Genomic DNA, 25167 nt, shown 5'->3' with positions numbered 1-25167 from the left:
CTCTAAAGAATCTTCTTGAAGTGTAGGACACATATCCGTTGGATGACTAGTAGCAACACAAATTCCACAAGCTTTGACCTGTTGCAAATTTCCTATAGCCAATTGTTGAACAAGAGAAGTTAGATTGGATATTTGATTTTCAAGGGAAGATATACTTACCTCATTCACCCTTCTCAAAGGGGTGTCTTGTCTGAATCCAAACTGTTGTGAGCTAGCAGCCATGATGGAAATCAAATCTTTAGCAGCACTAGGGGTTTTGTTCACTATAGCACCTCCACTAGCTGCATCCATCATTTTCCTCTCCATAGGTAGTAACCCTTCATAGAAATATTGAATGAGAAGTTGTTCAGAAATTCCATGTTGAGGACAGCTGGCACACAATTGTTTAAATCTTTCCCAATACTCGTGAAGGGTTTCTGTATCTTTCTGCCTTATTCCACATATCTCCCTTCTGATGCTAGCAGCTCATGAAGCAGGGAAAAATTTATCAAGAAACAATCTAACCATCCCTGTCCATGTAGTTACAGAACCTGGAGGTAAGTAAAACAACCAATCCTTTGCTGCATCAGCCAGTAAGAATGGAAAAGCACGCAATTTAATTTGTTCTTCAGTCACTCCTTGTGGTTTCAGGCTTGAACACACCACGTGGAATTCTTTCAAATGCTTATGAGGATCCTCACCTGCAAGACCACGAAAAGTAGGCAACAAATGTATGAGTCCTAATTTTAATTCAAAAGCAGCATCTAAATTAGGGTACTCAATACATAAAGACTGTTGGTTCAAATCAGGAGCAGCCAACTCCTTTAATGTCCTGTCATTAATGGCCATGACTTCCTCTTCTTCTGAATCGCTAGATGGAATGGAAAGAGTGTTCAAAGCTATATTGATGCCTGATGCTATTCCCGAAGCTTGTTCTCTTGAAACTTGCTTAGCTTCTCTTCTCAACCTATGGATAGTTCTATCAATTTCCAAGTCAAATTTCAATTCACCTTGATGAGAAGATCTGGTCATAAACCTGAAAACACATAAGACTTACAAACAAACAAACAAACAAAATCACTAAAAAAAATAAATAAATAAATAAATAAAAAAGAATAAATCTACTTGACACCAATCCCCGGCAACGGTGCCAAAAATTTGATGGGTGTCGAATCCAACAAATAATAAATTCTTGCTCTTAAAAATATGAATTGTGATAGTGATGAGCAAGGTCGTATCCAAAAAGATTGGTTAGATCTATTCCTTTGAAAAATTAGAGTAAATAGAAGAAACGATTGAAGGGTTTGTATTTTGAAATTTAAACAATTAAAAATAAAATATTATTCTAAATGAATAAGACAAATCAGAATGTAAAATAAATTAAAATAATTAATAGAAACGTTTCCGGTAGAAGGGATTTATCCACCAATGGTTATAACACTGATCATTGATACCAACGTCACTAATTTTCCTTGAATACTTGGCCTTAGAAAGAACAACAAGCTCTGTTCATTCAATGTTTCCCTTACTTCTTAGTTAATTAAAACAAGCTCTTCAATTAACCCTTACCTTCAAACAACCCTAGAACAAGCTCTCTAGAATTTAATTCAATGGAAGCATTAAACTTTGTGGAAACGAGACCAAATCTGAACAATAAACACACAAGCTCGGTTTATTTAATTCAACACATGTAGTCCCTAGGAATTGAATGAAAACCTATCCATAATCATCAACCCTAGTTGCTACTTATGCAAGAAAGCCCAAACAATTACGGATTTGGTATTCAAGCTAGCAATTGATCATGCGTCAAGAATTGAATAGCGGCCGTTTATGCAATCAAAACACACAATCATAAATAATAAAACCAGAAGATACATGAATATTCAAGATAAAATCGGATTGCAAATAAACTCGAAAAGATCTCACAGTGTTCTTCACATGGCTTCAAAATATCCTTCTATCGAAAAACCAAAGTTTAGCCACACATAATGAGAGAAAGAACACAAAAAGAAGAGAAAATATGAAAAGGATGCTTCATCCCCCTCTTGGATGTGCTTCTCTGCCTATTTTTCTTCCTGGGCATCCCCCCTCTTGAGCTTGGATCAAGACTTTAAATATCCCCCCAACAAAGAATCCAAATCAGCCAAGGAATTAGGGCTCCTAGACTTCCGTAACTTGTGATCCCGTTTTGGGTTGGATAACGAGCGTTTTGGGCTTCGTCCCCTTCTTAAGAATTGTATTTAAGATTGTTTATATGAATTTGGGCTTTTGAATCACTCGATTTGGACATCAGAATCTTAAGCTATGGCCTTTTAAAGATTCCATGTTTGTGCAGAATTCTAATCCAATTAGGATTTGGCCCTAACTTGAAGCAATGTTTGGAGGCCCAAACGAACTCGGATTTGGACAAATAATACAATTATGGAAAGCCCAAGAAGTCCTCTATAAAATCTCAGAAGTCCTTATTCATATTCTTGAACTCTAACATGTTCGAAAATCTGCAAAAATCCCAAAAGGTCAAAATATTAAAAAGCTGAAATTTTGTAAGTAAAAGCCTAATTTATTCTAACCTATCTAAAATTTCCTTAACCATAAAAATAAGTATAAATCAACACAATAAGGCATAAAGCTCACCCAAGAGACCATATGTAAGGGAAATAAATATATGGAATTATGCACTTATCATCTAGCTATCACATATTCATCTTCAGTGGAAGAGAGCGCGATGGTATTTTGCTTTTTTACTAGACCATGATACTAGAGAGTTTCCTAGAAATTGGCATGATCTGCTAGAGCTTTTTCTATCAATTTTGCAATCATCATAGTCAACATCAGTATAACCTTCAAGATAAAATTCATTTGATTTGGAATAAATTAATTCTTGATTAGATGATCCCTTTTAAGTACCTAAAAATTAATTTTTCTACTTTTAGGTGAGACTCCTTAGGATCGGATTGAAACCTAGCAGTTAGACAGACACTAAACATGATATCTAACCTACTTGTTGTTAGATATAACAATGATCCAATCATGCTTCTAAACAATTTATTATCTAATTTTTTCCTTATCTCATCTTTGCCCAAATATGATGAACTGCTCATAGGAGTTGTTATAGGTTAGCTATCTTGAATGTTGAATTTCTTAAGAAGATCCTTAATGTATTTTTGTTGGGATATGTAAATTTCGTCATCTTGTTGTCTTATTTACAATCCTAGAAAATATTTCAATTCTCTCATCATGCTCATTTCAAATTCACCTTGCATTATATTTGCAAAATCATCACATAAGGATTTATTTGTCGATCCAAATATAATGTCATCCACATAGATTTGAACTTATAGAATATATTTTCCATGATACTTAATAAATAGAGTTGTATCTATTTGACCTCTTTTGAATCCTTTTTCTAGAAGAAATTTGCTAAGCCTTTCATACCAAGCCTTAGGGGCTTGTTTTAACCCATATAGAGCTTTAGAGAGCTTGTACACATGATCCTCAAATTTTGGATCCTCAAAACCAGGGGGTTATTCTATATATACTTCTTCATTTACGCATCCATTTAAAAATGCACTTTTAAGATCCATTTGATATAGCTTAAAATCTTGTGGCATGCAAATGATAATAGCATTCTTATGGCTTCAAGTCTAACAACAGGGGTATAAGTTTCATCATAATCTATTCCTTCTTTTTGGCTATACCCTTCAGCCTCTAACCTAGCTTTGTTTCTAGTGACAACTCCATTTTCATCCATTTTGTTCCTATGGTTAGATAATCCAATTTTCATCTTTTAAAGCATCCTTAATGTTTTTGGGTTCTATTTGAGATTTTATTCTCTACATATTTTCTTTCTCTTGGAAATGATGGTTCTATTTCTTCTTGAGGAATATTTTCTTCATTTAAACCATTGTTACTTGAGGATTATTTGTCTTGATGATCTAATGAGAGATTCTCAAGATTCTTACTTAACTCATTTTCCTTTTCCTTTTGAATCTTAGGAGTGATAGTATTTGTATCATCAACTTTTACTTGTATAGATTCTTCTATTACTAGTGTTTTCTTATTGAATACTCTATATGCTTTACTTTGTGATGAGTATCCAAAGAATATACCCTCATCACGTTTTGAATCAAATTTACCCAAGGCTTCCTTATTATTTAGAATAAAACATTTGCTACCAAAGATGTGAAAATATGAAATATTTGTTTTTTTATTTATATAGCTCATACGGTGTTTTCTTCAAGTTAAGTCTTATGGAAACCCTAATTAGGATATAACAAGCTGTGTTTATGGCTTCCGCCCAAAAGTTTTTAGGGAGATTTTTGTCACACAATATAGTCCTAGCCATCTCTTGTAATGACCTATTATTTCTTTCAACTACTCCATTTTGTTCAGGAGTTCTAGCACAAGAAAAGTTATGCTCAATACCATTATCTTCATAGAAGTGTTTGAAATGTTCATTTTCAAATTCTCTTCCATGATCACTTCTTATCTTTGAAATGCATATGCCTTTATCTTTTTGAACTCTTTTGCAAAATATTTTGAATTGTTTATACGTTTCATTTTTAGAGGAAAGAAATATTACCCAAGTAAACCTAGAGTAATCATCTACAATAACAAGTGAATAATGTTTTCCAGCTATGCTTTGGGGTCTCATAGGTCCAAAGAGATCTAAATGAAGCAATGTTAGTGTAACGACCCATTCGAGGGGCTAAAATTTATTTAGAAATTATTTAATCGCTTCTTTCATTTTTGGCTTAAAAGAGTTGCCAATTAAATATTTAATGTGGCAATTTAGGAATTTTTAAATGGGAGAATAGGATTTAAAGACATTTAAATTATGTAAAAATTAAATACAAGGGCATGAAGGTAAGTCTAGAGTTTTAAATAATAATTTCCTATTATTAGGAGTTATTTAATTAGAGATATTATGTAATTGGGAGAATCCATACATGAGAATGTTTAGGTTTGAAGTCTCTAAGTTAATTAAGAATAAGGACTCCCAATTATAAAAGGAGAAGGAGATAGGCTTCTAGGGCTATTTCTTTATCTATATAAAGGCACATAAGCTATAGTGTTCTTCATGCCGTGTAAGGAGCAGAAAGCTAATAAGTCTGTGAGTTGCAGAAGTTGCTTTGCATAGGAGATCTCATTGAAAGCCTTTGATCCGATCGAGATCATAAGGCAAGTATCTTCCTTGTAATCCCTTCCATTACAGGTTCATATTAGTTTCGTTTTCAAATTATTCCAGTTCTTCGTTGTAGTTTTCAGATTTATATCAGTTGTTAGTGTAGGTGCTCTAGACCCAATCAAATTGGGCATGTTGTACACTAACAATTGTAATCATGTTATTATTTGAATAAAGAGTTATTCAAATTCACAAGAAGTCATTCTATTAGTTTCTTGTTATTATTGTAATAACCGAATGAAACTAGATAGAAGTCCATATGATGTATACTGTGAATAATCTATAAAGATGTGAGATGATGCATCACAGTTTCTAGACATCATTAAACGTCCCAAGTCGTAGCAATGTCAAGAATGGACATTGACAATTGCGGTAAGACTTGTATGTGCTATGTTTTTGCTATGTGATAGCAATGGGGGTCTCACACCCATAGGCATGGGGATGCCTAGACAAGTACATAGGTGACCAATGTTGGAGAACGTGTCACTGGACATGACTCACCATGAGAATCCATTTTGGTTATATGTTGATGGAATTCTTATACTAGATGGGTGTAACTAATCCTTGGACCTGAGGTTGTCATGGTCATCTCATAAGAAGACCGGTATGCTTTGACATCGTTTCGATGAGCCTAGACAAAGGCTGCATGTGGGCGATCGTTGGGTATATCGTGAGGCTTATGGAGATGGGTGAATAACCAAGATGGGACTCGTCTATCCCTTAATAGAGGATGATGTATCTAAGGCGCCTTCGGTGGATATTCACTTTAAATCCATGGCCATGGTGAAGGAGATCAATAAGGAGTTATTGATTTACTTTCTGATTAAGTGAAGATATCCAAAAGACCGAAGAAAAACTCATGTGATCGTTATCAAGAAACACATCGCCATACTTGAGATCACATAAGATACATTGACGAGATGATCGAATTACATAGTAACCATGCTCGTGAAAGGTTATTTGCAGATTATGAATCCTTCTGAATAATTGGGTAGGCATGATGCCTTGCTAGAGGCCAATCTTGTCTTATATGTTTGTACCGACACATTGCCAACATATTCGGAAGCCTAATGAGTCATACGCAATAGGCACGGTCCCCGGCTTAAACCAGGAGAGTGGACGTATGGTTAAATGGGACACTTCGGCAAAAAGTTTTGCCGTCGTAGGTTCTCACGGAAAAAGAACAAATAGACGTAATGACGTCAATATGACAAGGAGTCGTCATAATGGAAAGAGTTTCCTAAAAATGACAATTAATTAAATTAGGAAGGAGTTTCTAATTTAATAATTTTCTATATGTTGGAGTGGGAAATAGGAAATAAAATTTTTTTTTTGGCTTAAGTTAATATTTGGACTAAATTAGATTTGGGCCAAATATTAAATTAAATATTATATTGGGACTAAATTGGATTTGGGCCAAATATTAAATTAAATATTATATTTGGACTAAATTAGATTTGGGCCAAATATTAAATATTATATTTGGACCAAATTAGATTTGGGCCAAATATTAAATAAAATATATTTGGGCTTGAATTAGTTTTGGGCCATAATAAGGATTGGGCCATTTAATTATATTTCTAGTTGGACTAGAATAAGCCCACTTAAGATTCTAATTAAATTCGAATTAATGGGCTAGCCCAATCCATTAGGGTTTTAGAAACCCTAGGATATTTCACTATAAATATCCCTTTATGGGTTGCCCAAAATGGGAGTGATTTTTGGTGTCGTTTTTCAAGAGTTGAAAAACGTATTGTCGTCCACTCTTCTCCGTTTCTTTTTGCATCGATTTGAAACATGGGTGTTCTTTTACCGTCCATACACAAGCCGCGCAAAGGAGAAGGAGCTAGCACTCATATTCCACTCTCCTTGCCAACGGACGCGTGCCGCGTATCACGAGTTAGAGGCCAGACGCTTGGACGGCTTGAATCCGCGAACGACTCTATAATCTAAAGGTTAGATTTATTTATTTGTTTGTGAATGATTTAATTTCGACGTTGATCCAATTGTCGGGATCGGGGTAAGTTCAAAATTTTGAACTACGCTGTTTACCCCATAGCGATCTTGCTTTACTTTCATCAGTAAGCAGAGATGTATATATATATATATGTGCATATAGTAGTGATGTTATGAGCAAGTTCTATTACTCCTTCTCCATTTTGGATTGCAAGTTCTATTACTCCTCCATTTTGAATTACAAGTTCTATTACTCCTTCTCCATTTTAGATTGCATGTTCTATTACTCCATTTTTTATTGCGAGTTTTATTACTCCTTCTCCATTTTGGATTGCAAGTTCTATTATTCCTTCTCCATTTTGGATTGTGAGTTCTATTACTCCTTCTCCCATTTGGAGTGCAAGTCCTATTCTTTCTTCTTTCCTTTGAGTTGCAAGTTTCTTCCTCCTTTTATTTCTTTTAGAGGCAAGTTTTCATATATGCATAATCCTTATAGCAATTCAATCAAATATTATCTTTGAATCATCCTTAAAGTTGTTTCATATCGATTGAGATTTGTTTTCCTAAGATTTTATTCAGAATGGTGTAGAATCATTAAGTTTTGTTACAAATTTCAGTCTGTGTTAGCGTTCATGTTCGTCAAATGTAATTGCAGATATCTGAATGGGTTTTCCCATATTCAGATGAGTTAATCTATGTATGTGAGTGTCATCCGAATGGGGTAGTGCCTATCCGAATAAGTGAAAAAGATTTATGTGAGAGACATCCGAATGGCCTTGTTCGTATCTAGATGTCCTTTGTTTGATATTCAGATGCTTTGATCCGTATCCAAATGAGTTCAATGATTCCTTAAGAGTGATATCCGGATACCTTATGCTATATCCAGATGTGTCTATTCCATTATGAGTGATATTCGAATATATTAAGTCATATCCGGATGTGTCCTTTTGTTTTTGTGTGTGATATACGAATGTCTTCCTCAGTATATCTGGATGTCTTGTTTCATATCTGGATACCCCTCTCAAGTTTTGAACTTCATATCCAAATAATCTCCATCACATTCGAATAGCTTCTGATTTGAACGCCAGTGTATCCAGATGAGCTTTTTTCATATCTAGATGTCTTTCCTCATATCCAGATATCCTTCCTAATATCCAGATGGCTTTTCCAGAAATCCAAGTGAACTTCCAGTGATGTTTTAATCCAATTTTTTCTTTAAATTAAAATATTCAATACTTCTAAATATTGAATTCTCATGCCAAATATGATAAATCTAACATGCCCATACCATAATACAAAATTCATAGAATGTTTGTATTCCAATATATTGAAGATCAGGTGACATGTTTAGTATTTATTATGACATGATCATCATTATTACATGGCATTATGTGCATACATTCTGGTATGAGCATGGAGCATGACTTTATATGGAGCACTTCATATCGTGTGCTAGCATGTATGTGAGCATTACATTGTAGTATGCACGCCAGACACCTAGTCTGCGGGGATCCCACAGTTTCAGTTATAGCTTAAATATGAGTTGCTCGCCTGGTGACGACCAGGGGGTTAAGGGCATATTGCCCACAGTATATGCTTACAGTTTTTATGTATACAGGATTCAAATCAGTTAGGTATGTATTATAGATGGTGTGAGCCTATGTGCCAAAGTTGCATACATGCATTTAGTTTACAGTTTATATGCATTACAATTTTTGTGAATGCAAACAGATAGTGATTATACTCAATACAAGTTTAGTAAGTGTAACGCCCCGCTCCCACTTACGGGTGTTACTCGTGAACAATCACCTGAAGTGTCCACCTGCCCGGCCTTTGGCGAAGGGTGGGCCATGTTTAAAGATGAAACGCCCTAGGTGGGAACTAGGCTCGACCTTCCCTTCACGGAATCCCAGGATTCGCTAGTAGAATTGGGCTTTAGCCACACCGCATTGGCTATAAAGAAAATCTCCTTCAGGCACCCAATTGACATATTTTTTTTTTTTATTTAATTCTTTTCCATCGGAGAATTTTACCGGGCTCCAAAATCACCATTTGAACCAATCCATTGATGGATCACCAATTTTTGGAGGAATAACTCATCATTTCAAATTTTTAAATTTTCGGCCTTTTCCCCAAAATGCCCAAAAAATCCATTTACTTTGAAAATTCCTCCGGGGCCCAAAATCGATTTAGAAATACCCCTTAATTTCCCAAAATTCCAAATTTTTAAAAAAATTTGGCCGGCGGGGCCCGCTGGCACGCCCGGGGCCCGCGCGGGGCCCCGCTAGGCGCTGGCCGCGCGTGCGGCTGCGCGCCTGCCCGGGCGCCTGCCTGCGCGCAGGCTGCAGGCTGCTGATTTCCAGCAGCCTCCAGCTGCTGCTTCCCTCCTTTTCTCTTCTTTTTTTTTTTTTCTTTTCTTTGGGCTATAAAACCCCAAATTTTCCAGAAATTCCACTCCAAAAAATTGCATTGAAAATTTCCACATTTCCAATTTCCAAGCCTATTTTTACAACAAAATTCTTTCTCCAACCTCACAATTTATTCCAAATAAATTACATTCATGGTTCTAGGCCTTCACAAGCCCTTACAAACCCTTAACATACATCACATGAAGCACTTACCAACAATAGGCTTCCCTAAGCCATTAAACCACAAATTAAACATCACAAACCTAGGCTTCTCAAGCCATAACCTTAGCTTTACAACAAAAAATAAATGATACATCATGAGCTTTAACCACAAGCTTCCAACACATTCCCTTTTCTTCTTTTGGCATAAGAATAACCTACAAGGGGAGGATAAAACCTCATGAGCCACAAAGCTCAATAAGGGTGCATATGCAAAGTAAATACAAGCATAACAAGTTTATGTAATAACAAATGCATGCAAGTATGGTTAGGTCATTCCATCCTCACAACCCAACATGGTTTGAGGCATCAACCTACCACTTCTTTCCCACCCCCATGGCCATAGGTCTCATGAACAAGTAAAGCATGCAAAAAGATACATAAAGATTTATGTAACCTACTTACAATGCAATGCAAGGCCTCCACCACTTGGGGCCATCCCTTACCTTAACAATCTTCTCTTGAAGCTTTATTTCTTCTTCTCAAGAGAGCTTCCCTCTTCATTTGCTCCCATCTAAATGGAATTTCAACAAGCCACTAAATTTTTTTGCATACAATCATACCCAAAAAAATGAAGAGAAGAAAGCATACTTACTTGATTTCTTCATTATCTTCTCTCTTTCTTCACTCTTCCCTCCATGGAAGACTTCTTTCTCTTTCTTTCTTTCCTTCCTTCTTCATTTCTACAAATGGCCAAAAGGGAGACAAGTCTGCCACACTTGCCTTTTTATACTACCATTTTTCAAATTTCAAGAATGGATCTTCACCATCCATTTAAAGCATAATCCATGTGCTTATGGGAGACTTGATCTCAACCATCCATTTTAATAAATAAGGCTTCTCTCTTGAAGAAAACACAAGAAGCACAATCCATGTGCTCTTTTCTTGGTTAATCTCATCCATTGGATTACCTTTGCCTTTACAAGACTTCATCTCCACCATTGAAAGAAAGCACACTTTTATTTGGATGGCAATCCATGCCATTTCTTCTCGTTAAATCCCCACCATAGGATTTATTCTCTAATTCAAGAATACATCTTATCCATTGAATTTATATTTATTCCCCATTTAAATAAATCTCCCCATTTTCACTCATAAATGAGTGACTAATTTCCATTTCTTTCCCATTTAAATTAATGGGACTAATTTCACATCCATCACACTTGAGAGACATAAATAATTTCTTTCCCATTTAAATTAATGGGACTAATTTCCAACATCACATTTGAGAGACATAAATACTTTCTTATGTATTTAAATAACTCTCATATTTTCCAAGGCATTAATGGTGACCATTTACCATTTTCTTTTGGATTTTCTTTAATCCATATAATCATGCCTCTCATTAAATGCTTGAAAGACCATTTAATATTTCTTTTGCATTTAATTAATTCCTTCTCCAACTCATAAATCCACATATATAATTTCTCTTAAATTTCCAAGATTATGCCAAGTGTCACTCTAAGACACAAATTTGGCTTCCAATTCTTTATCTTGGTCCTCCATGTGGCATTACCACATTAATTCACCAATTTAGGGAAAATTAATTATTCTCCTCAATAATTTAATATCCACCATTTTCCCTATTTTTCATAATTAATTTCCTTTATGGAATCACTCCAAATCACCAAAATTCTCATTTCATGAATTATTAATCCCATATCTCCACATAAACACAAATTTGGGATTTAATTCACTTACTCACCTAATTCCACATAGGAATTATTTCCAATTTGCCAAAATACCCTTTTTATTGGATTTCTCTATCCAAATTACCAAATTGCCCTTCTCATGGGCATTCTCAATCTCAAGGATCATCACTTCCTCAAGGGCATTTTTGGAAGTTTACTTACTTCCTTTCCTATTCTCTTAACACCGATTACACCGGGTGTTACAGTAAGTAATTTATCAGTATCGATATTCTTCAATTCAGCTTCAATTATTCTTTCTATCTTATTACTTGCTGAGCTTTGTAGTTCACCTTGTACTCTTCACCATTCCAAGTCCTAGCGGGGGAGTACCAGATATGGGGCCTAGCAGAAGTGATCAATAGTATGTGTACGTGGAGCTGCTCAAGAACAAAAGATGTCTAGGAGTTTTGTTAGTGACTTATCAATTTAGGATTATTTTATATTTCAGTTGAGGGATTGTCCCTTAAATAGAATTTATGATTTTCAACTTATGATGACTCAGAGTTTTTATTTCAGTTTGATTGAGATGTTCAGTTATGGTATCAGATTTCAGTCTATCAGATTTTATCTATTTTCCCATAACACCTCTTCTCAGGTAGTTCTAGGAGATGGGGTGTTACAGTTAGAGGTCTAAAAGTTGAAACTTCATTTGAGGGTTTAAAAGATATTCTTATTTGTTTACCCTTCATGCGAGCATCACAAATGCGATCTCTTTCATACTTTAACTTAGGTAATCCTTTAACAAAATCATTTTTGGAAAGTTTGTTACCAAGATTCATACTAGCATGACCTAGTCTACTATGCCATAACCAAGTATTTTGAGATATGGTGGAAACTAGACATCTTTTTGTACTAGATAAGGATAAATCTAAGTAAATTATATACACATTATCTATTATATTTCTTACAATTTTTACTTCATTAGTTTCTAGACATAATACTTCACATGAATATGTATTAAAACACACTTTATTTCCATTGTCACATAATTGACTTATGCTAATTAGATTATGCTTAAGACCATCTACCGAAATAACATTTTCAAGCACAAAATTTGGAAAACATATAGAGCCAATGCCAAGAATTTTACCTTTTGAGTTGTCACCATAGATAACGTTACCTCTTTGGGATTACCGCCCTTACGCGGTCCCCTGCCGCTCATACCCTCAATTTCGATAGAGGAGATAAATCGCAGGTAGAGGCTTTGCCTCACTACGCAGGGCAAGGAATCGAACCTACGACCTACTAGTACAAATCCCAGCTTTTCATGGCCATACCGCTTGACCTACACCTTGGGGGCTAATAACGTTACCTCCTGGCTTGTAGGTGATGTTGTTGAAGAGTCATTCATCTCCGATCATGTGTTTTGAGCAACCGCTATCTAGAAACCACTTGTTTCTTACAACATTGGTGGCAAGAGAAACCTGTCACACAAGCAATCAAGTTGCTTCCTTTGGTACCCAAACCCCTTTGGGTCCATTCATGTTAGAATAGAATTTAAGGTCCAAATTTGTTTATATCTAGATGGGTTGTTTCTTATGAAGCATTTGTTAATAAAATGATTATGCTTACCACAATAATGACATGTGATCCTATTTCTTGAAAAGTTTGGTTTATGAAATGGTTTTTTTGAATTTGGTTTTTGATAAGAGGCTTTAACAAAAATAGTTTTATTTTGTTTATCTTAAAAAGGATCAAAACCTATTCCTTGTTTATCTCTAGATCTCCTTTAAGCACCTAGGATAATTTCTAGCTTCTTTTTCCCTTCAATAAGTCTTTCTAGGGATTCCTTTGAGTCAAAATTTTGTTTAGTAAGAATTTCATTTTCGTCTATCAAAGCCTTTTTCTCATTTATCCAAAAGTCTTTTTCTTCTTGCAATATTCTTACTTCACTATTTAATGACTTTGATTTCTTTTTGAGAACATCGTATTTGAAACTAAGTTCTTCAAACTCAATCATAACTTCATTGAATGCATTTTGTAATTCTTCAAGAGTAAAATTTAAAGGATTAGAAAAACTTACCTCTTCAAGTTTGGCCATTAAACAAAGATTGGCCACTTCCTCATCTTGATCTTCATCTCCCGAAGAGAAGTCATTCTCACTCCATGTAGCTAAGTCTTTCTTTCATCCTTTCCATTCCTTTTTCTTCAAGGAAGGACATTTGGTCCTTACATAACCTGTGTTCTTTCATTCATAATATCTAATTTCTTTAGAAGCATCTTCCTTTTGATCATTATCTTTCTTCAAATGTCTTTTTTGATTGTATTTACCCATTCTCATAAATCTATTAAATCTCCTAGCAAACATTGCAAAATTCTTGGCTTCATTATCTTGTGAATCTTGGTTTTCATTTTCTACTTTGAAAGCCATATTTTTATTTTTCTTTGACTCATCTATATCATTCCTTTTTATCATAATTTCATGTGTCATTAGTGAGCCTAACAGGGTATCCCAAGTTAAAATTTCTAAGTCTTTGGCTTATGTGATGGCTGTAACTTTAGGATCCCAAATTCTAGGAAGGCTTCTTAAAACTTTCATTTTTCTCCATTCGTATATGTTTTTCCTAGAGATTCTAAACTCGTAACTATGTCATTAAATCTAGTATACATTTCCTTTGTTGATACATTTTCTTTCATAGAAAATAATTGGTAATCATGAACAAGTAAACTATTTTTTGTTTCCTTTACCTATTTTGTACATTTATGTTTTACCTTTAGTTTGTCCCACATTTCTTTGGCAATTTTGCAAGTTGATATATGGTTGAATTCCTCTAGACTTAGAGCACATATCAATGCATTCATTGCCTTTGCATTGATTTCCATGTTTCTTCTTTCTTCCACTGTCCAAGTCTTTATTTTCTCCATATTGGCCAATGTGATTTCCTTCTTAATAGCTTGCATAAGGTTGGACTCCTACATAAGATAAATTTACATTCTTGCTTTCCAATAGTTATAATTAGTACCATCGAAAAGAGGTGGATGGAAAGTGCTTTGATCCTCGAATAGGGATGTGCTAGCAAAGTGTGCCATAAATAGATCTCTTCCCTAGGTTATTAGACCTTTTTTTGAAAAGAGATGTACTAGCAAAGTGTGTCAATTGATATAATTGTATAGCAATGGCACCAATGCCCAAGAGGGGGTTGAATTGGACTATTTAAAAAAAATTGGTTTAAAACATGAAATTTTGTTTATAACAGAGGATATAATTTTGATGCAAGTTAAAAATGGTTAGAAGATTGCGAAGAACTATTTATGAAATAAATAGTAAGAGAAATAGAGTGACACAACTAATGTATAGTGATTTAGCTTAAACCAAATTTAATCCACTACCTTAGCTCCTCACTAAGGAATTTCAAGCAAATCACTATAATCCTCCTATCTCACCGGATAGGCCCTCTAGCACCAAGTTAGGAAAATACAATCCTCTTGTTTAAACAAGCAAGCCCTCTAGCAAAGCTAGGTAGAAATATACAACCTCCTACTTTGATACAAGTATGTCCTCTAGCTATGTGAGCTAGAAACACAATAGTAATACTAGAGAAAGATATCTAAGAGTATACACTCTTAGTTACAATATAACCACAAACATATGCAAGGTATTTGTAATACTCGAGAATTTTCAAATGACTCAAGAGTAATTTTAACTTGGGCCATATGTGTAATACCCCAAGAGCCTAGAAAATAATAGTATATATCGATGATAAGTAAGGAAGGAAACAACACCATCTGGATATATCTTTTGGGCTGAATATAGGCAAAAAACTTCCGGGTTAAGCGTGCTTGAGCTAGGGAAGCTCAAGGATGGGTGACCTCCTGGGAAGTTTGCGTAGGCCCATCAGGGTAAGTTGTTCCAGTCTTTCTTATCACTTGATGTGGGATGTTACAAGTGGTATCAGAGCCGACCCTTGGTGAAAGCGATCTGATGAGGACGGGGAGTGGTGCCGGGGCTCGAGGACCTATACAAGGAGCAGCTTCTGGCAAGCTTCTAGGATGGCAGCCCCTAAGGGGAGAAGATCTTAGACCGGTTGTAAGGTCGCATGACAAGGACGTCATGTGCTCAAGGAGGAGAGAATGTAATACCCCAAGAGCCCAGAAAAGGGTAGTATATATCAAGGCTAAGTAAGGAAGGAAACACCACCAGTTGGATACCTTTTGGGCTGAATGTAGGCAAAGAACTCCCGAGTTAAGGGTGTTTGAGCTAGGGAAGCTCAAGGATGGTTGACCCCCTGGGAAGTTCGTGTAAGCCCATCAGGGTAAGTTGTTCCAGTCCTTCCTATCGCTCGATGTGAGATGTTACAAGTGGTATCAGAGCCGACCCTTAATGAAGGCGGTCCGATGAGGGCGGGGAGTGGCACCAAGGCTCAAGGGTCTGTACAAGGAGCGGCTTCTGGCAGGCTTCTAGGATGGCAGCCCCTAAGGGGAGAAGATCTGGGACCAGTTGTAAGGTCACATGACGAGAACGTCATGTGCTCAAGGGGGGGGGGGGAATGTAATACCCCAAGAGTCCAAAAAAGGGTAGTATATATCGAGGATAAGTAAGGAAGAAAACAACACCAGCTAGATACCTTTTGGGCTGAATATAGGCAAAGAACTCCCGAGTTAAGCATGTTTGAGCTAGAGAAGCTCAAGGATGGGTGACCCCCTGGAAAGTTTGCGTAGGCCCATTTGGGTAAGTTGTTCTGGTCCTTCCTATCTTTTGAATTATAATTCATTATAAACGTGGTATTGGGTTCTTGAAATTTTGGATAGAACCTAGATTTATGCACTTGGGGCTGACAATAGGAGAATTGTGAGAGTGGTTTAGGAACTTAAGCCTGTTGTTGAGGTTGAATACAGGGGAAATAAATAAAAGCAACTACATAAACAGAGGGGTGAGTGTCATAGGGTTGATTTTTATGGGTTAATGGATTATAAGTAGGGAAATGTTTTGACAGCTCTGTGGGGCTTGTTCTTCCCCACTTTTCTTAAGGAATGGTGAATTTGTTAAGATTTTTCATGGGAAGCTTGTCCCTTCCCCAAGCCCTGCCAAAGTTTTAAATATTAACCAATTTACCCTGATTTACTCTTGAAGCCTAAGAGTGAAGTCTTCCATATCCTCAATATAATTTACTATTAATAATGGTCATGACATGAAATGGGAATAAATTATTAAATTCAAGTATTACTCCCAGCCATGGTATGTATATTTGGAGCCTATTACTGCTTCGCACGCCCAAAGATATTTTTCTTACTTTCCATGCTCTTATGAGTTGAGTGTGAAATTTCCTTACTTCTGGTGCTATTCAATCACTGTGATGGCCATGATTATAAGATGAGAATAATGGCAATTGAGACTGTTATTCCCTGTCATGACATGTTTTGATGGTGTGGTAATTGTGCATCATGGGCATGTTGTTATGTGTGAACATTAACTTTTCATTACATGCATTCTCATGAAGCATAGATATTTGCTGTTGCATGAGCGTTGAGTGTGGCCACCAAGTTGTTGCATTGCATTTGCATGGAAGCAATGGGCAGATGATGCGCGTTGCAATTGTGTACCACCGGAATATATCCCCTAAAACCAGTAGGCACTAGCCTGACTGGGGTTACGCTCCTGCGGTGACGACTGAGGGGCGCACCCAGAGATGACGACCCTGGGCGAGATTATATATATGTATGGCTATAGCCGAGTATATGAGATAGGATCTATGGTCCATAGATTATCACAGATCCTCTGGTTGCAGGTATCAGTCACAGGGCAATATGTATTTTGATACATTTTATATTGTTATGTGATGTCGTTGGCCAGTTATGTGTTTATCGGTTTTCCTGTGTGCTATGCATGTTATTACTATCATGGGTGGGTGTATAGTCCATATGTTGTAATCTATCATCCACATCTAGATGCTTTTCAAATACCACTAACCTTACCTCTGTCACATTACTATCTACTATGTTTTTCCTTCCTATTTCTTATACTTGCTGAGCTTTGTAGCTCACATTGTACTCTTCACCATTCTAGGTAAAAGTAAAGAAATAGCCGGCGATGAGTTAAGCAGGAAGGTTGGGCAGTAAGATGTGTGTGCGGGTTTACTCTCAAATCAAAGGTCTTGGGGAAATTCTGTGGCTAAAAATTGTATAGGTTTTATCTTGTAATATGTAACCTAACTTAGACTTGGGTTTGTAACCCCTAGAGTTTCTATTTATATGTTGGGTTTGGTGGCTTACGCTTGATGTATAGATATATTATTTGTTTGTCGATGGCTGTCAGATCTTTTCTTGATTCACAACGCGCTCTCTTCTAGGTTGCCCAAGGATTAGAGTAGCTTGGGAGATGGGGTTTTACATGGTTGGTGCTGACACGTGGCGATTGTTGAACGGAATTTTGGTTTCACTGAGGGGAGGCTTTTGCCGCGAGGCTAGCCCTTGCGGCTAGCCCCCTACCACGAGGCTGGCCCTCATAACCAACCTCTAGCCGCGAGGCAGCTCGCAGTAAGGCTATCATAAGGCTGGCCCTCCCGGCTAGCCCTCTTGTCGCTAGGCTTCTTGCGACACAGCTGCGACAAGGCTAGCCTTAGCAGCTAGCCTCCAGCCGAAAGGCCACTCGCAGCTAGTTTCTTGTCGCGAGGCCACTTCACGGCAAGCCTTCATTTTTCATTTTTAAATTTATAATTCCTCATTTTTCTCCCCTTAATTTTTCATGACACAACAATTAACTTTAAAAAAAATTAATATTAATAAGTAATGAAATTTTCATTTGAAAATTTTCAAATGAAAATTTAATATTGTCAATGTTTACAACATTCAATTACAATCAATAGTCATTATTATTCTCATTTACATCTTCCTCATCCTCACCCTCGTCCTGATCGACTATCGGGTCAAATCCATCTGGAACAGTCGACAGTCCAGGATCTGTTGTAGATTACTTTGTCAATCGTTGTACTATTGTATTCATTTCTGACTGCCACGCACTACAAAAAATCAACGTTTTAGCGACAAAAAATTATGTCGCTAAAATATAAAAATCCGTCGTTAAATTTTTTAGCGACGAATTTAGTGACGGGTACTTTTCCGTCGTTAAAAAGGGTGTCGCTGAAATTTAGCGATGGGATTTTTTTAGCGATGGAATCAGCGACGGGGTTATATCAATCCCTAATCAACGCCAAGGTTGACTCCGTCACTAAATTTTAATTTTTTTATTTAATTTTTTTTATTTTTTAGCAACGGGGTTGAGCCTGTAGCTAAATTTTAATTTTTTATTTAATTTTCTTTTATTTTTTAGCGAAGTGTTGACCCCGTCACTAAATTTTAATTTTTTTATTTTTTAGCGATGGGGTTAACCACGTTGCTAATTCCGTCGCTAAATTCAATTCCAAAATTCAAAATTCAACGTATGCCAGGCCCTGGCCTCCCCTCATATGCGTCACATGGCCGCGCTGGTATATTACTTCTAGGTATTTTCTCAAGTTCTCTACCAGATTCAAACCCCCAACCTTTCATGACCAAGTTCTGCGTGCGAGCCAACTGATCTAGAAGACTTCTTATTTATTGATGTATATAAAATATATTTATAGTATTCTCTTTCAAATATTTCAAAATTATATTTATACACCAAAATTTCTTAAACTTATTTAATGATATTAATTTGAATATTAATGTTTGTAAAGGGAAATGAATATTAATTTTAATTTTATTTTGTTAATAATTCAAATAAAACTTTATTAATTATTCTATTAGTAGTGAAAAATTATGTTTTTATTTTCATTTTAATTTGTAATATATTTGAAAAATTATTAGTTTAATTTTTACTAATATTAATGTTACTAAAAATTATTAAGATATGTTTAAATGTAAACTTTTTAATTATATTTTTTATTTTTTTATTTTTTAGCGACGAGGTTGACCTTGTCACTAAATTTTAATTCTTTATTTAATTTTTTTATTTTTTAGCGATTGGCCACCCCGTCGCTAAATTTTAATTTTTTTATTTAATTTGATTTATTTTTTTATTTTTTAGAGATGGGGTTGACCTTGTTGCTAAATTTTAATTTTTTTATTTTTTTATTTAATTTTTTTATTTTTTACAGACGGGGTTGACCCCGTCACTACATTTGAATTATTTTTTTAATTTTTTAGCGAAGAGGTTAACCTCATCGCTAAATTTGAATTATTTATTTTTTTATTTTTATTTTTTAGCGATAAGATTGCCCCTGTGACTAAATTTGAATTTTTTTTATTTAGTTTTATTTAAAAAAAAAATTAGTTTTTAGCGACGGAGTTGACCCCGTCGCTAAATTTGAATTATTTATTTATTTATTTTTTATGTTTTACCGACGGGGTTGACCCATCGCTAAATTTTAATTTTTTATTTAATTTTTTTTTTAGTGACTGGTGAACTCCGTCGCTAAATTTTAATTAATTTTTGTTTAATTTTTTTTAGCGACGTTGACCATATCGTTAAATTTTAATTTTTTTTATTTTTTATTTAAGTTTTTTATTTTTTTACGACGGGGTTGACCCGGTCGCAAATTTTAATTTTTTATTTATTTTTTTTATTTTTTAGTGACGAGGTTGACCTGTCACTAAATTTTAATTTTTTTATTTTTTATTTTTTATTTTTTAGTGACAAGGTTGACTCATCGCTAAATTTTAATTTTTTATTATTATTTTTTTTTAGCAACAGGATTGAACTTGTCGCTAAATTTTAATTTTTTTATTTAATATTTTTTATTTTTTAGCGATGGGATTTCCATCGCTACATTTAGTGACGGGTTTTCCGTCGCTAAATTAAAAAAATATTTAAAAAAATTAGCAACTGAAATTCCATCGCTATCTGTCACTAATTAGCGACGGAATAATTCCGTCAGTAAATTCCATTGCTAAAAACAATTTTTCTTGTAGCGATGTCGTCATTTGTTCTTGTCAGTGTCATAGTTGTTGATTCTCAACCCGGGATTGAAGCAACTCTTTGTTTAATTGGGTGACTCTGAGTCTCATTTGTTCGAACTCTTTTGACATATTTGAACATGATTAGTTGGAATGGTTGACGGATGTAGTTAGATATAACATATTAGCTTGCGACCCAGACCGTACCATTTTTATTCCAACCACTGACAGCTTGATAGAAGAAGTCGTGTTCATTAACTGTAGGTGACAAGGGCTCTCAGGTACTTACGGATGATAAAGATGCATCTACACTCAATCTGTCATATTTTTCCTATAAAATTAAACCATTCGTATAAATTGAGAAAATATTTTAAAATAAAAATTTTAATTTAATATATAAATACACTTATAGTGATGCCCTCAGATCTGTCATCGACCAACATTTCTTATTCTGGAGCATATTTTCTCGTGTGGGTTCTCTTGAAGAATTTAAACTCATTGGGCTCGAATTACTAGCCTTCTTCGAGTCAAAGAGAATGGAATGGACCCGCCAGTGTGAAGTGACCCACCGGTCTCGGAGGCACGATTTTTTTTATTTTGTGTGGCAATTTTTTTATTGCTTTCATCTGCCCACTTTGCATCAAGTGCCTTACGCACGTCGGGGTCCATCCACATTGCCTGGTTTTCCCCGTTTTTAATTCGATGCATGTGGCTCCTAAAACTTCGTCTACCTGACTTATTTCATGTGAACCATATGCGATCATTATCCTCGAGTTGCTAGAAATACGTCTTCTACATTAAGTTAAGAAACATATATATATATAAGAATTTAAATACAAACTTGTACTAATAAAGAAAAATAATTTAACTTACGCTAAATTCTTCAAGCCACATCCTCCGTATTATTTCGAGCACCTCATCCCAATGAATCAACGATTCAGTGTATTGTGCCTTTCAAATCTTTGCTAGTTTTCCTGGTGGGCCATTCTCAAGGATAAAGTTATCCAACACAAAAGATATATATATTAATTTGAATGTATAATAATTACAATTAATAAATTCAAAATAATAAATATGATACTCATTGATTACACTATTCATCGCAAGATAAGCGTTTTCAACCATCTCCTCAGGTAATGTCAACTAGTTCAGTTAGATTGGGCTCAGAGTGTTGTGCAAACGTAGACGATGAATTGGGTCCCTACAGTGTCGACATGAATGTGTATGGGGAATGCTTGTCTGGCATATGAAAAGTTCCCCCAAGATATTGGTCAATTGGTGGTACATCTAGTGGGTAGGAAGCTGGTGGAACACAGTAATAACCCCATGGCATCATGTCTTCAGGATATGAAAACTGAGCCGTGGGAGCAAAAGGCTCTGGGGGTGGTGTCTGGAGATTGAATTGTGTGGCAGGGACAACAGGTGTGGAGTTGGGGAAAGAATATTGCAAACCAGAATTGGCATCTGGTGAAGGTGTGGTTCTATAAGATGTTCTACTTCTACTCGTTCCTCTACTTGGAGGTGTTGAATGTTCTAACATCTATTTCGACAATTATATATATGGAAAACAAAAATATATAAACACCAAGGTGATGTTTCACCTTTTTATATATTAGTTTTGATGATGAAAAACATCTATTAACTTAATCCCTAAGTCATGAGTCAAGGTTGTAGTTTTGAACATATATCAATTTCAATATCAAGTATTACTTTGCGAAAATGAAAATCAAATGAATTCCAAGTATCGAGGTTTGCAAAACCTTATTTTTTTCTAAGTCTGGAAGGTTAGCACCTTATAAGGAGACCTATAAGAAAATATTTTCTTTTTAGAAAACTATCTTCCGGTATTTCGATATCTAATATCCATTGGTGATAAAATGATTTTTAATAAATTTTTCAAGAAATATAAAGTATGTATTTTGGAGGTGGTAATATTGCTAAATCTTGAGTTTGTATTAAAACCAAAATTCTACTTTCTTATTGTTTTGGATTTTGATTTTCTAGACATTTTTATTGAATCCAAATAGGGGGTACTTTCTTATTTACATTTATGTATTAAAGTAAATGGAAGGTAAAATATATACATGCTATAGACTATGCTTTTCAAGTAAATCCTTTTGAAACTCGGTCTATGCATGTTCCAAAATCCCTTCTATAAAGGCTTTCAATGTTTTTGTATATGTTATTTCGAAACATCTATGTACTGCATGTGTTTTCAAATCAGGTTTTGGACTATGTTTCGAAACCTATATTATATGTTTTGAAACCTCATTTCCAGAGAGGTATGTTTCGAAACATATATATCATGTTTCGAAACCTTTAACAACAGATCATTCAAATTCGAGATGCATGTGTGCTGCACTTTTGTCTTTATCAAAATGCTTCTCAATCATTTGATTAATGCATTCTCCATGCTATGAGATTCAAATTCAAATGTGAATGTGAGCGCTTTTAATTAATCACAGTGGGCATAAGACATTGTCTCTCACTCATTATTGTCTCTAAGTGTAAGTACAGCTGGAAAGACTGTATGTTTCGAAACCTTAGTGTAAATTTGTGATGTTTCAAAACATGTATGCTATGTTTCAAAATCTACTTTTCTATCTTGTCTCTAATGGCTATAAAAACGGCTAGATTTTTATCTCTTGATATAAATACTAGGTGTTTGAAGACAAGAACAAGTAAGAACAAGAGAACACACACTATAGACACATACACAAGCACAAGTGGTGATCAAAACCTTTATTCAAGTTCTCAAAGAAGATCTTCTACAAATCCTACTCTTGTGCATTGCAAGTGTGAAAGGAAAAGCAAGTGCAAACAAGGAGTCTCATCTCTTCAGCTCTCCTCACCTCAAACCAAGAGGTTTGTATAGTCATTTGGTAATGATAGGATTGAACTTATATGACACACACCAAGAGGGGGGTGAATTGGTATAAAAAAATTCTTTTGAGAAGCAAAGATACTTTCAAATGGTGAGAAGTAAAAATGGAATTGTATCAATGAACATTCTAAGTCAGTAGAAACAGAAATGCAAAGAAAGCAAAACAAAAAAAATGGAAAGCAGTGAAGACACGTATTTATAGTGGTTCAGCTTTCCAAGCTTAGTCCACTACCTTAGCTATCAACTAAGGATTTTTAAAACCAATCTTTACTCTCAAACCCCCTACTCAAAACAAGCAGGTACACTAGTCCTTGACTAGGGAATTTACAACCTCCCAACTTAATGGGCCCTCTAGCTACCTCTAGGTAAAATACAGAGAATGAAATAGAGATTCTAAGAGTACAACTCTTAGTTACAAGCTCTCTCTTTAAATGTAAGATCGAGGCTTAAAAGTAATATAACAGTAAAATATCAAAGCCTCTTAAATGAAGATACAGAGAGAAAAGTTAAAGCTCGGTGTAACAGAGAAGGCATGATCGTTCAAGATATTCAATATGTTTTCAGCAGCCTTCAATGCGACTTCAACCACCTATTTATAGTTGATGGTGAGTAAGTTGAATTTTGGACCGTTGTGGGTGGTTGGGCGAGCATTTAATGCGCCAAAAACTAGCCGTTATAAGTTTCTGTGAAACACATAGTCGACAGAGAAAATAGGTTAGTCGACTATTTCATCAAATAAAACTAAACATAGTCGACAGATAGAAAGCCATAGTCGACTATCTTATAACACAAAAATCCCATAGTCGACAGATCCTGTTACATAGTCGACTATTGTAAAAATGTGAAGAAATTTTTGAATTCTAAGAACAAAAATAGTCGACAGATGAAAAGCCATAGTCGACTATCCTTACTTGATAGTCGACAGATTAAGAAATAGTCGACAGATGCCTCACATAGTCGACAGATCCAATCAGTATAGTCAACTATTCTTATACATAGTCGACTATCCTTAACAGCATAGTCGACTATTCTAAGGCATAGTCAACAGAATAAAAACACATAGTCGACTATCCTTTTGAAAATATAGAAAACTTTAACATTTCCTCATTTTGATCTTTTTGAAGGCAAGTTGAGATTATCACAAGATTATTTTGAAAACAAATCACTCTCAAAACTTAGCCATTTATCATTCATAAAGTTTTTCATATCTTGCTTCCAAACATATATAAAAATTCATTTTCTCATTCACATCATCCTCATAGCAATATTGATTTTCATATAGTCATTTATCAAAACCATTTCATTACAAGAGTGAAAATATTAGGTAAGACATTTTATTGTTATACATTCTATTGGGCTATAAAGATAAGTTTCATTTATCTTAGTAATGTTGTAAGGTTTGAGTTTAGCCTTAAAACTCATTGTGGTGAAAGGTTTGAGTTGAGCTTAAAACTCACTTGTTGTAAGGTTTGAGTTGAGCCATAAAAACTCATTGTACAAGGTTTTGAGTTGATCACTAGTAAAAGTGATTGGGATTGAAAAATCCTTCAACTGGGTAAGCTTGAAAGTAATGGACTAGGTGGGGTGCCGAACCACTATATATCTTGTGTGCAGTTTGTAACGCCCCACTTTTTCAAATACACAACAACGTGAAATATTAGCAAACATCACCTATGGGCGTTATGGAAACCCTTGCCAACGGAAGCATTTGGATCGAACTTGAAAGTTTAACGAAAGCTAAATAAAGGGGTTTCCACTAGATTCCTTTATATGAACAGGAAACGCATACAGCTTTCAATAAACCCAAAAGACACAACTCACTACTTGTAGTTATAACTACAACACATGCCCAAGCTAGAGAATAAACCCTCATCATGGCAACTTTCCCATACAACATTTGAAGTGCACCAATTGAGATATTACACCCACACAACCCGTAGTACAACTGTAGGACACCCACACATTTAATACAAG

The 25167-nt window shown here is 35.2% G+C and overlaps 1 non-coding gene across 1 annotated transcript; it reads left to right on the top strand.

The window, feature by feature from the left end:
- Nucleotides 1-352: 352 nt before the first annotated feature.
- LOC127789391 (small nucleolar RNA R71) lies at nt 353-459 on the top strand. Its single transcript, XR_008020567.1, has one exon. It is a non-coding gene; the product is annotated as a small nucleolar RNA R71 (small nucleolar RNA).
- The last annotated feature ends 24708 nt before the right edge of the window (nt 460-25167 follow it).

This window comes from Diospyros lotus, chromosome 13 (genome assembly GCF_014633365.1).
Source record: "Diospyros lotus cultivar Yz01 chromosome 13, ASM1463336v1, whole genome shotgun sequence".
Lineage (NCBI taxonomy): Eukaryota > Viridiplantae > Streptophyta > Magnoliopsida > Ericales > Ebenaceae > Diospyros > Diospyros lotus.
Note: the sequence above shows the minus strand (reverse complement) of the source record. Positions and strands in the feature narration are given on the sequence as shown.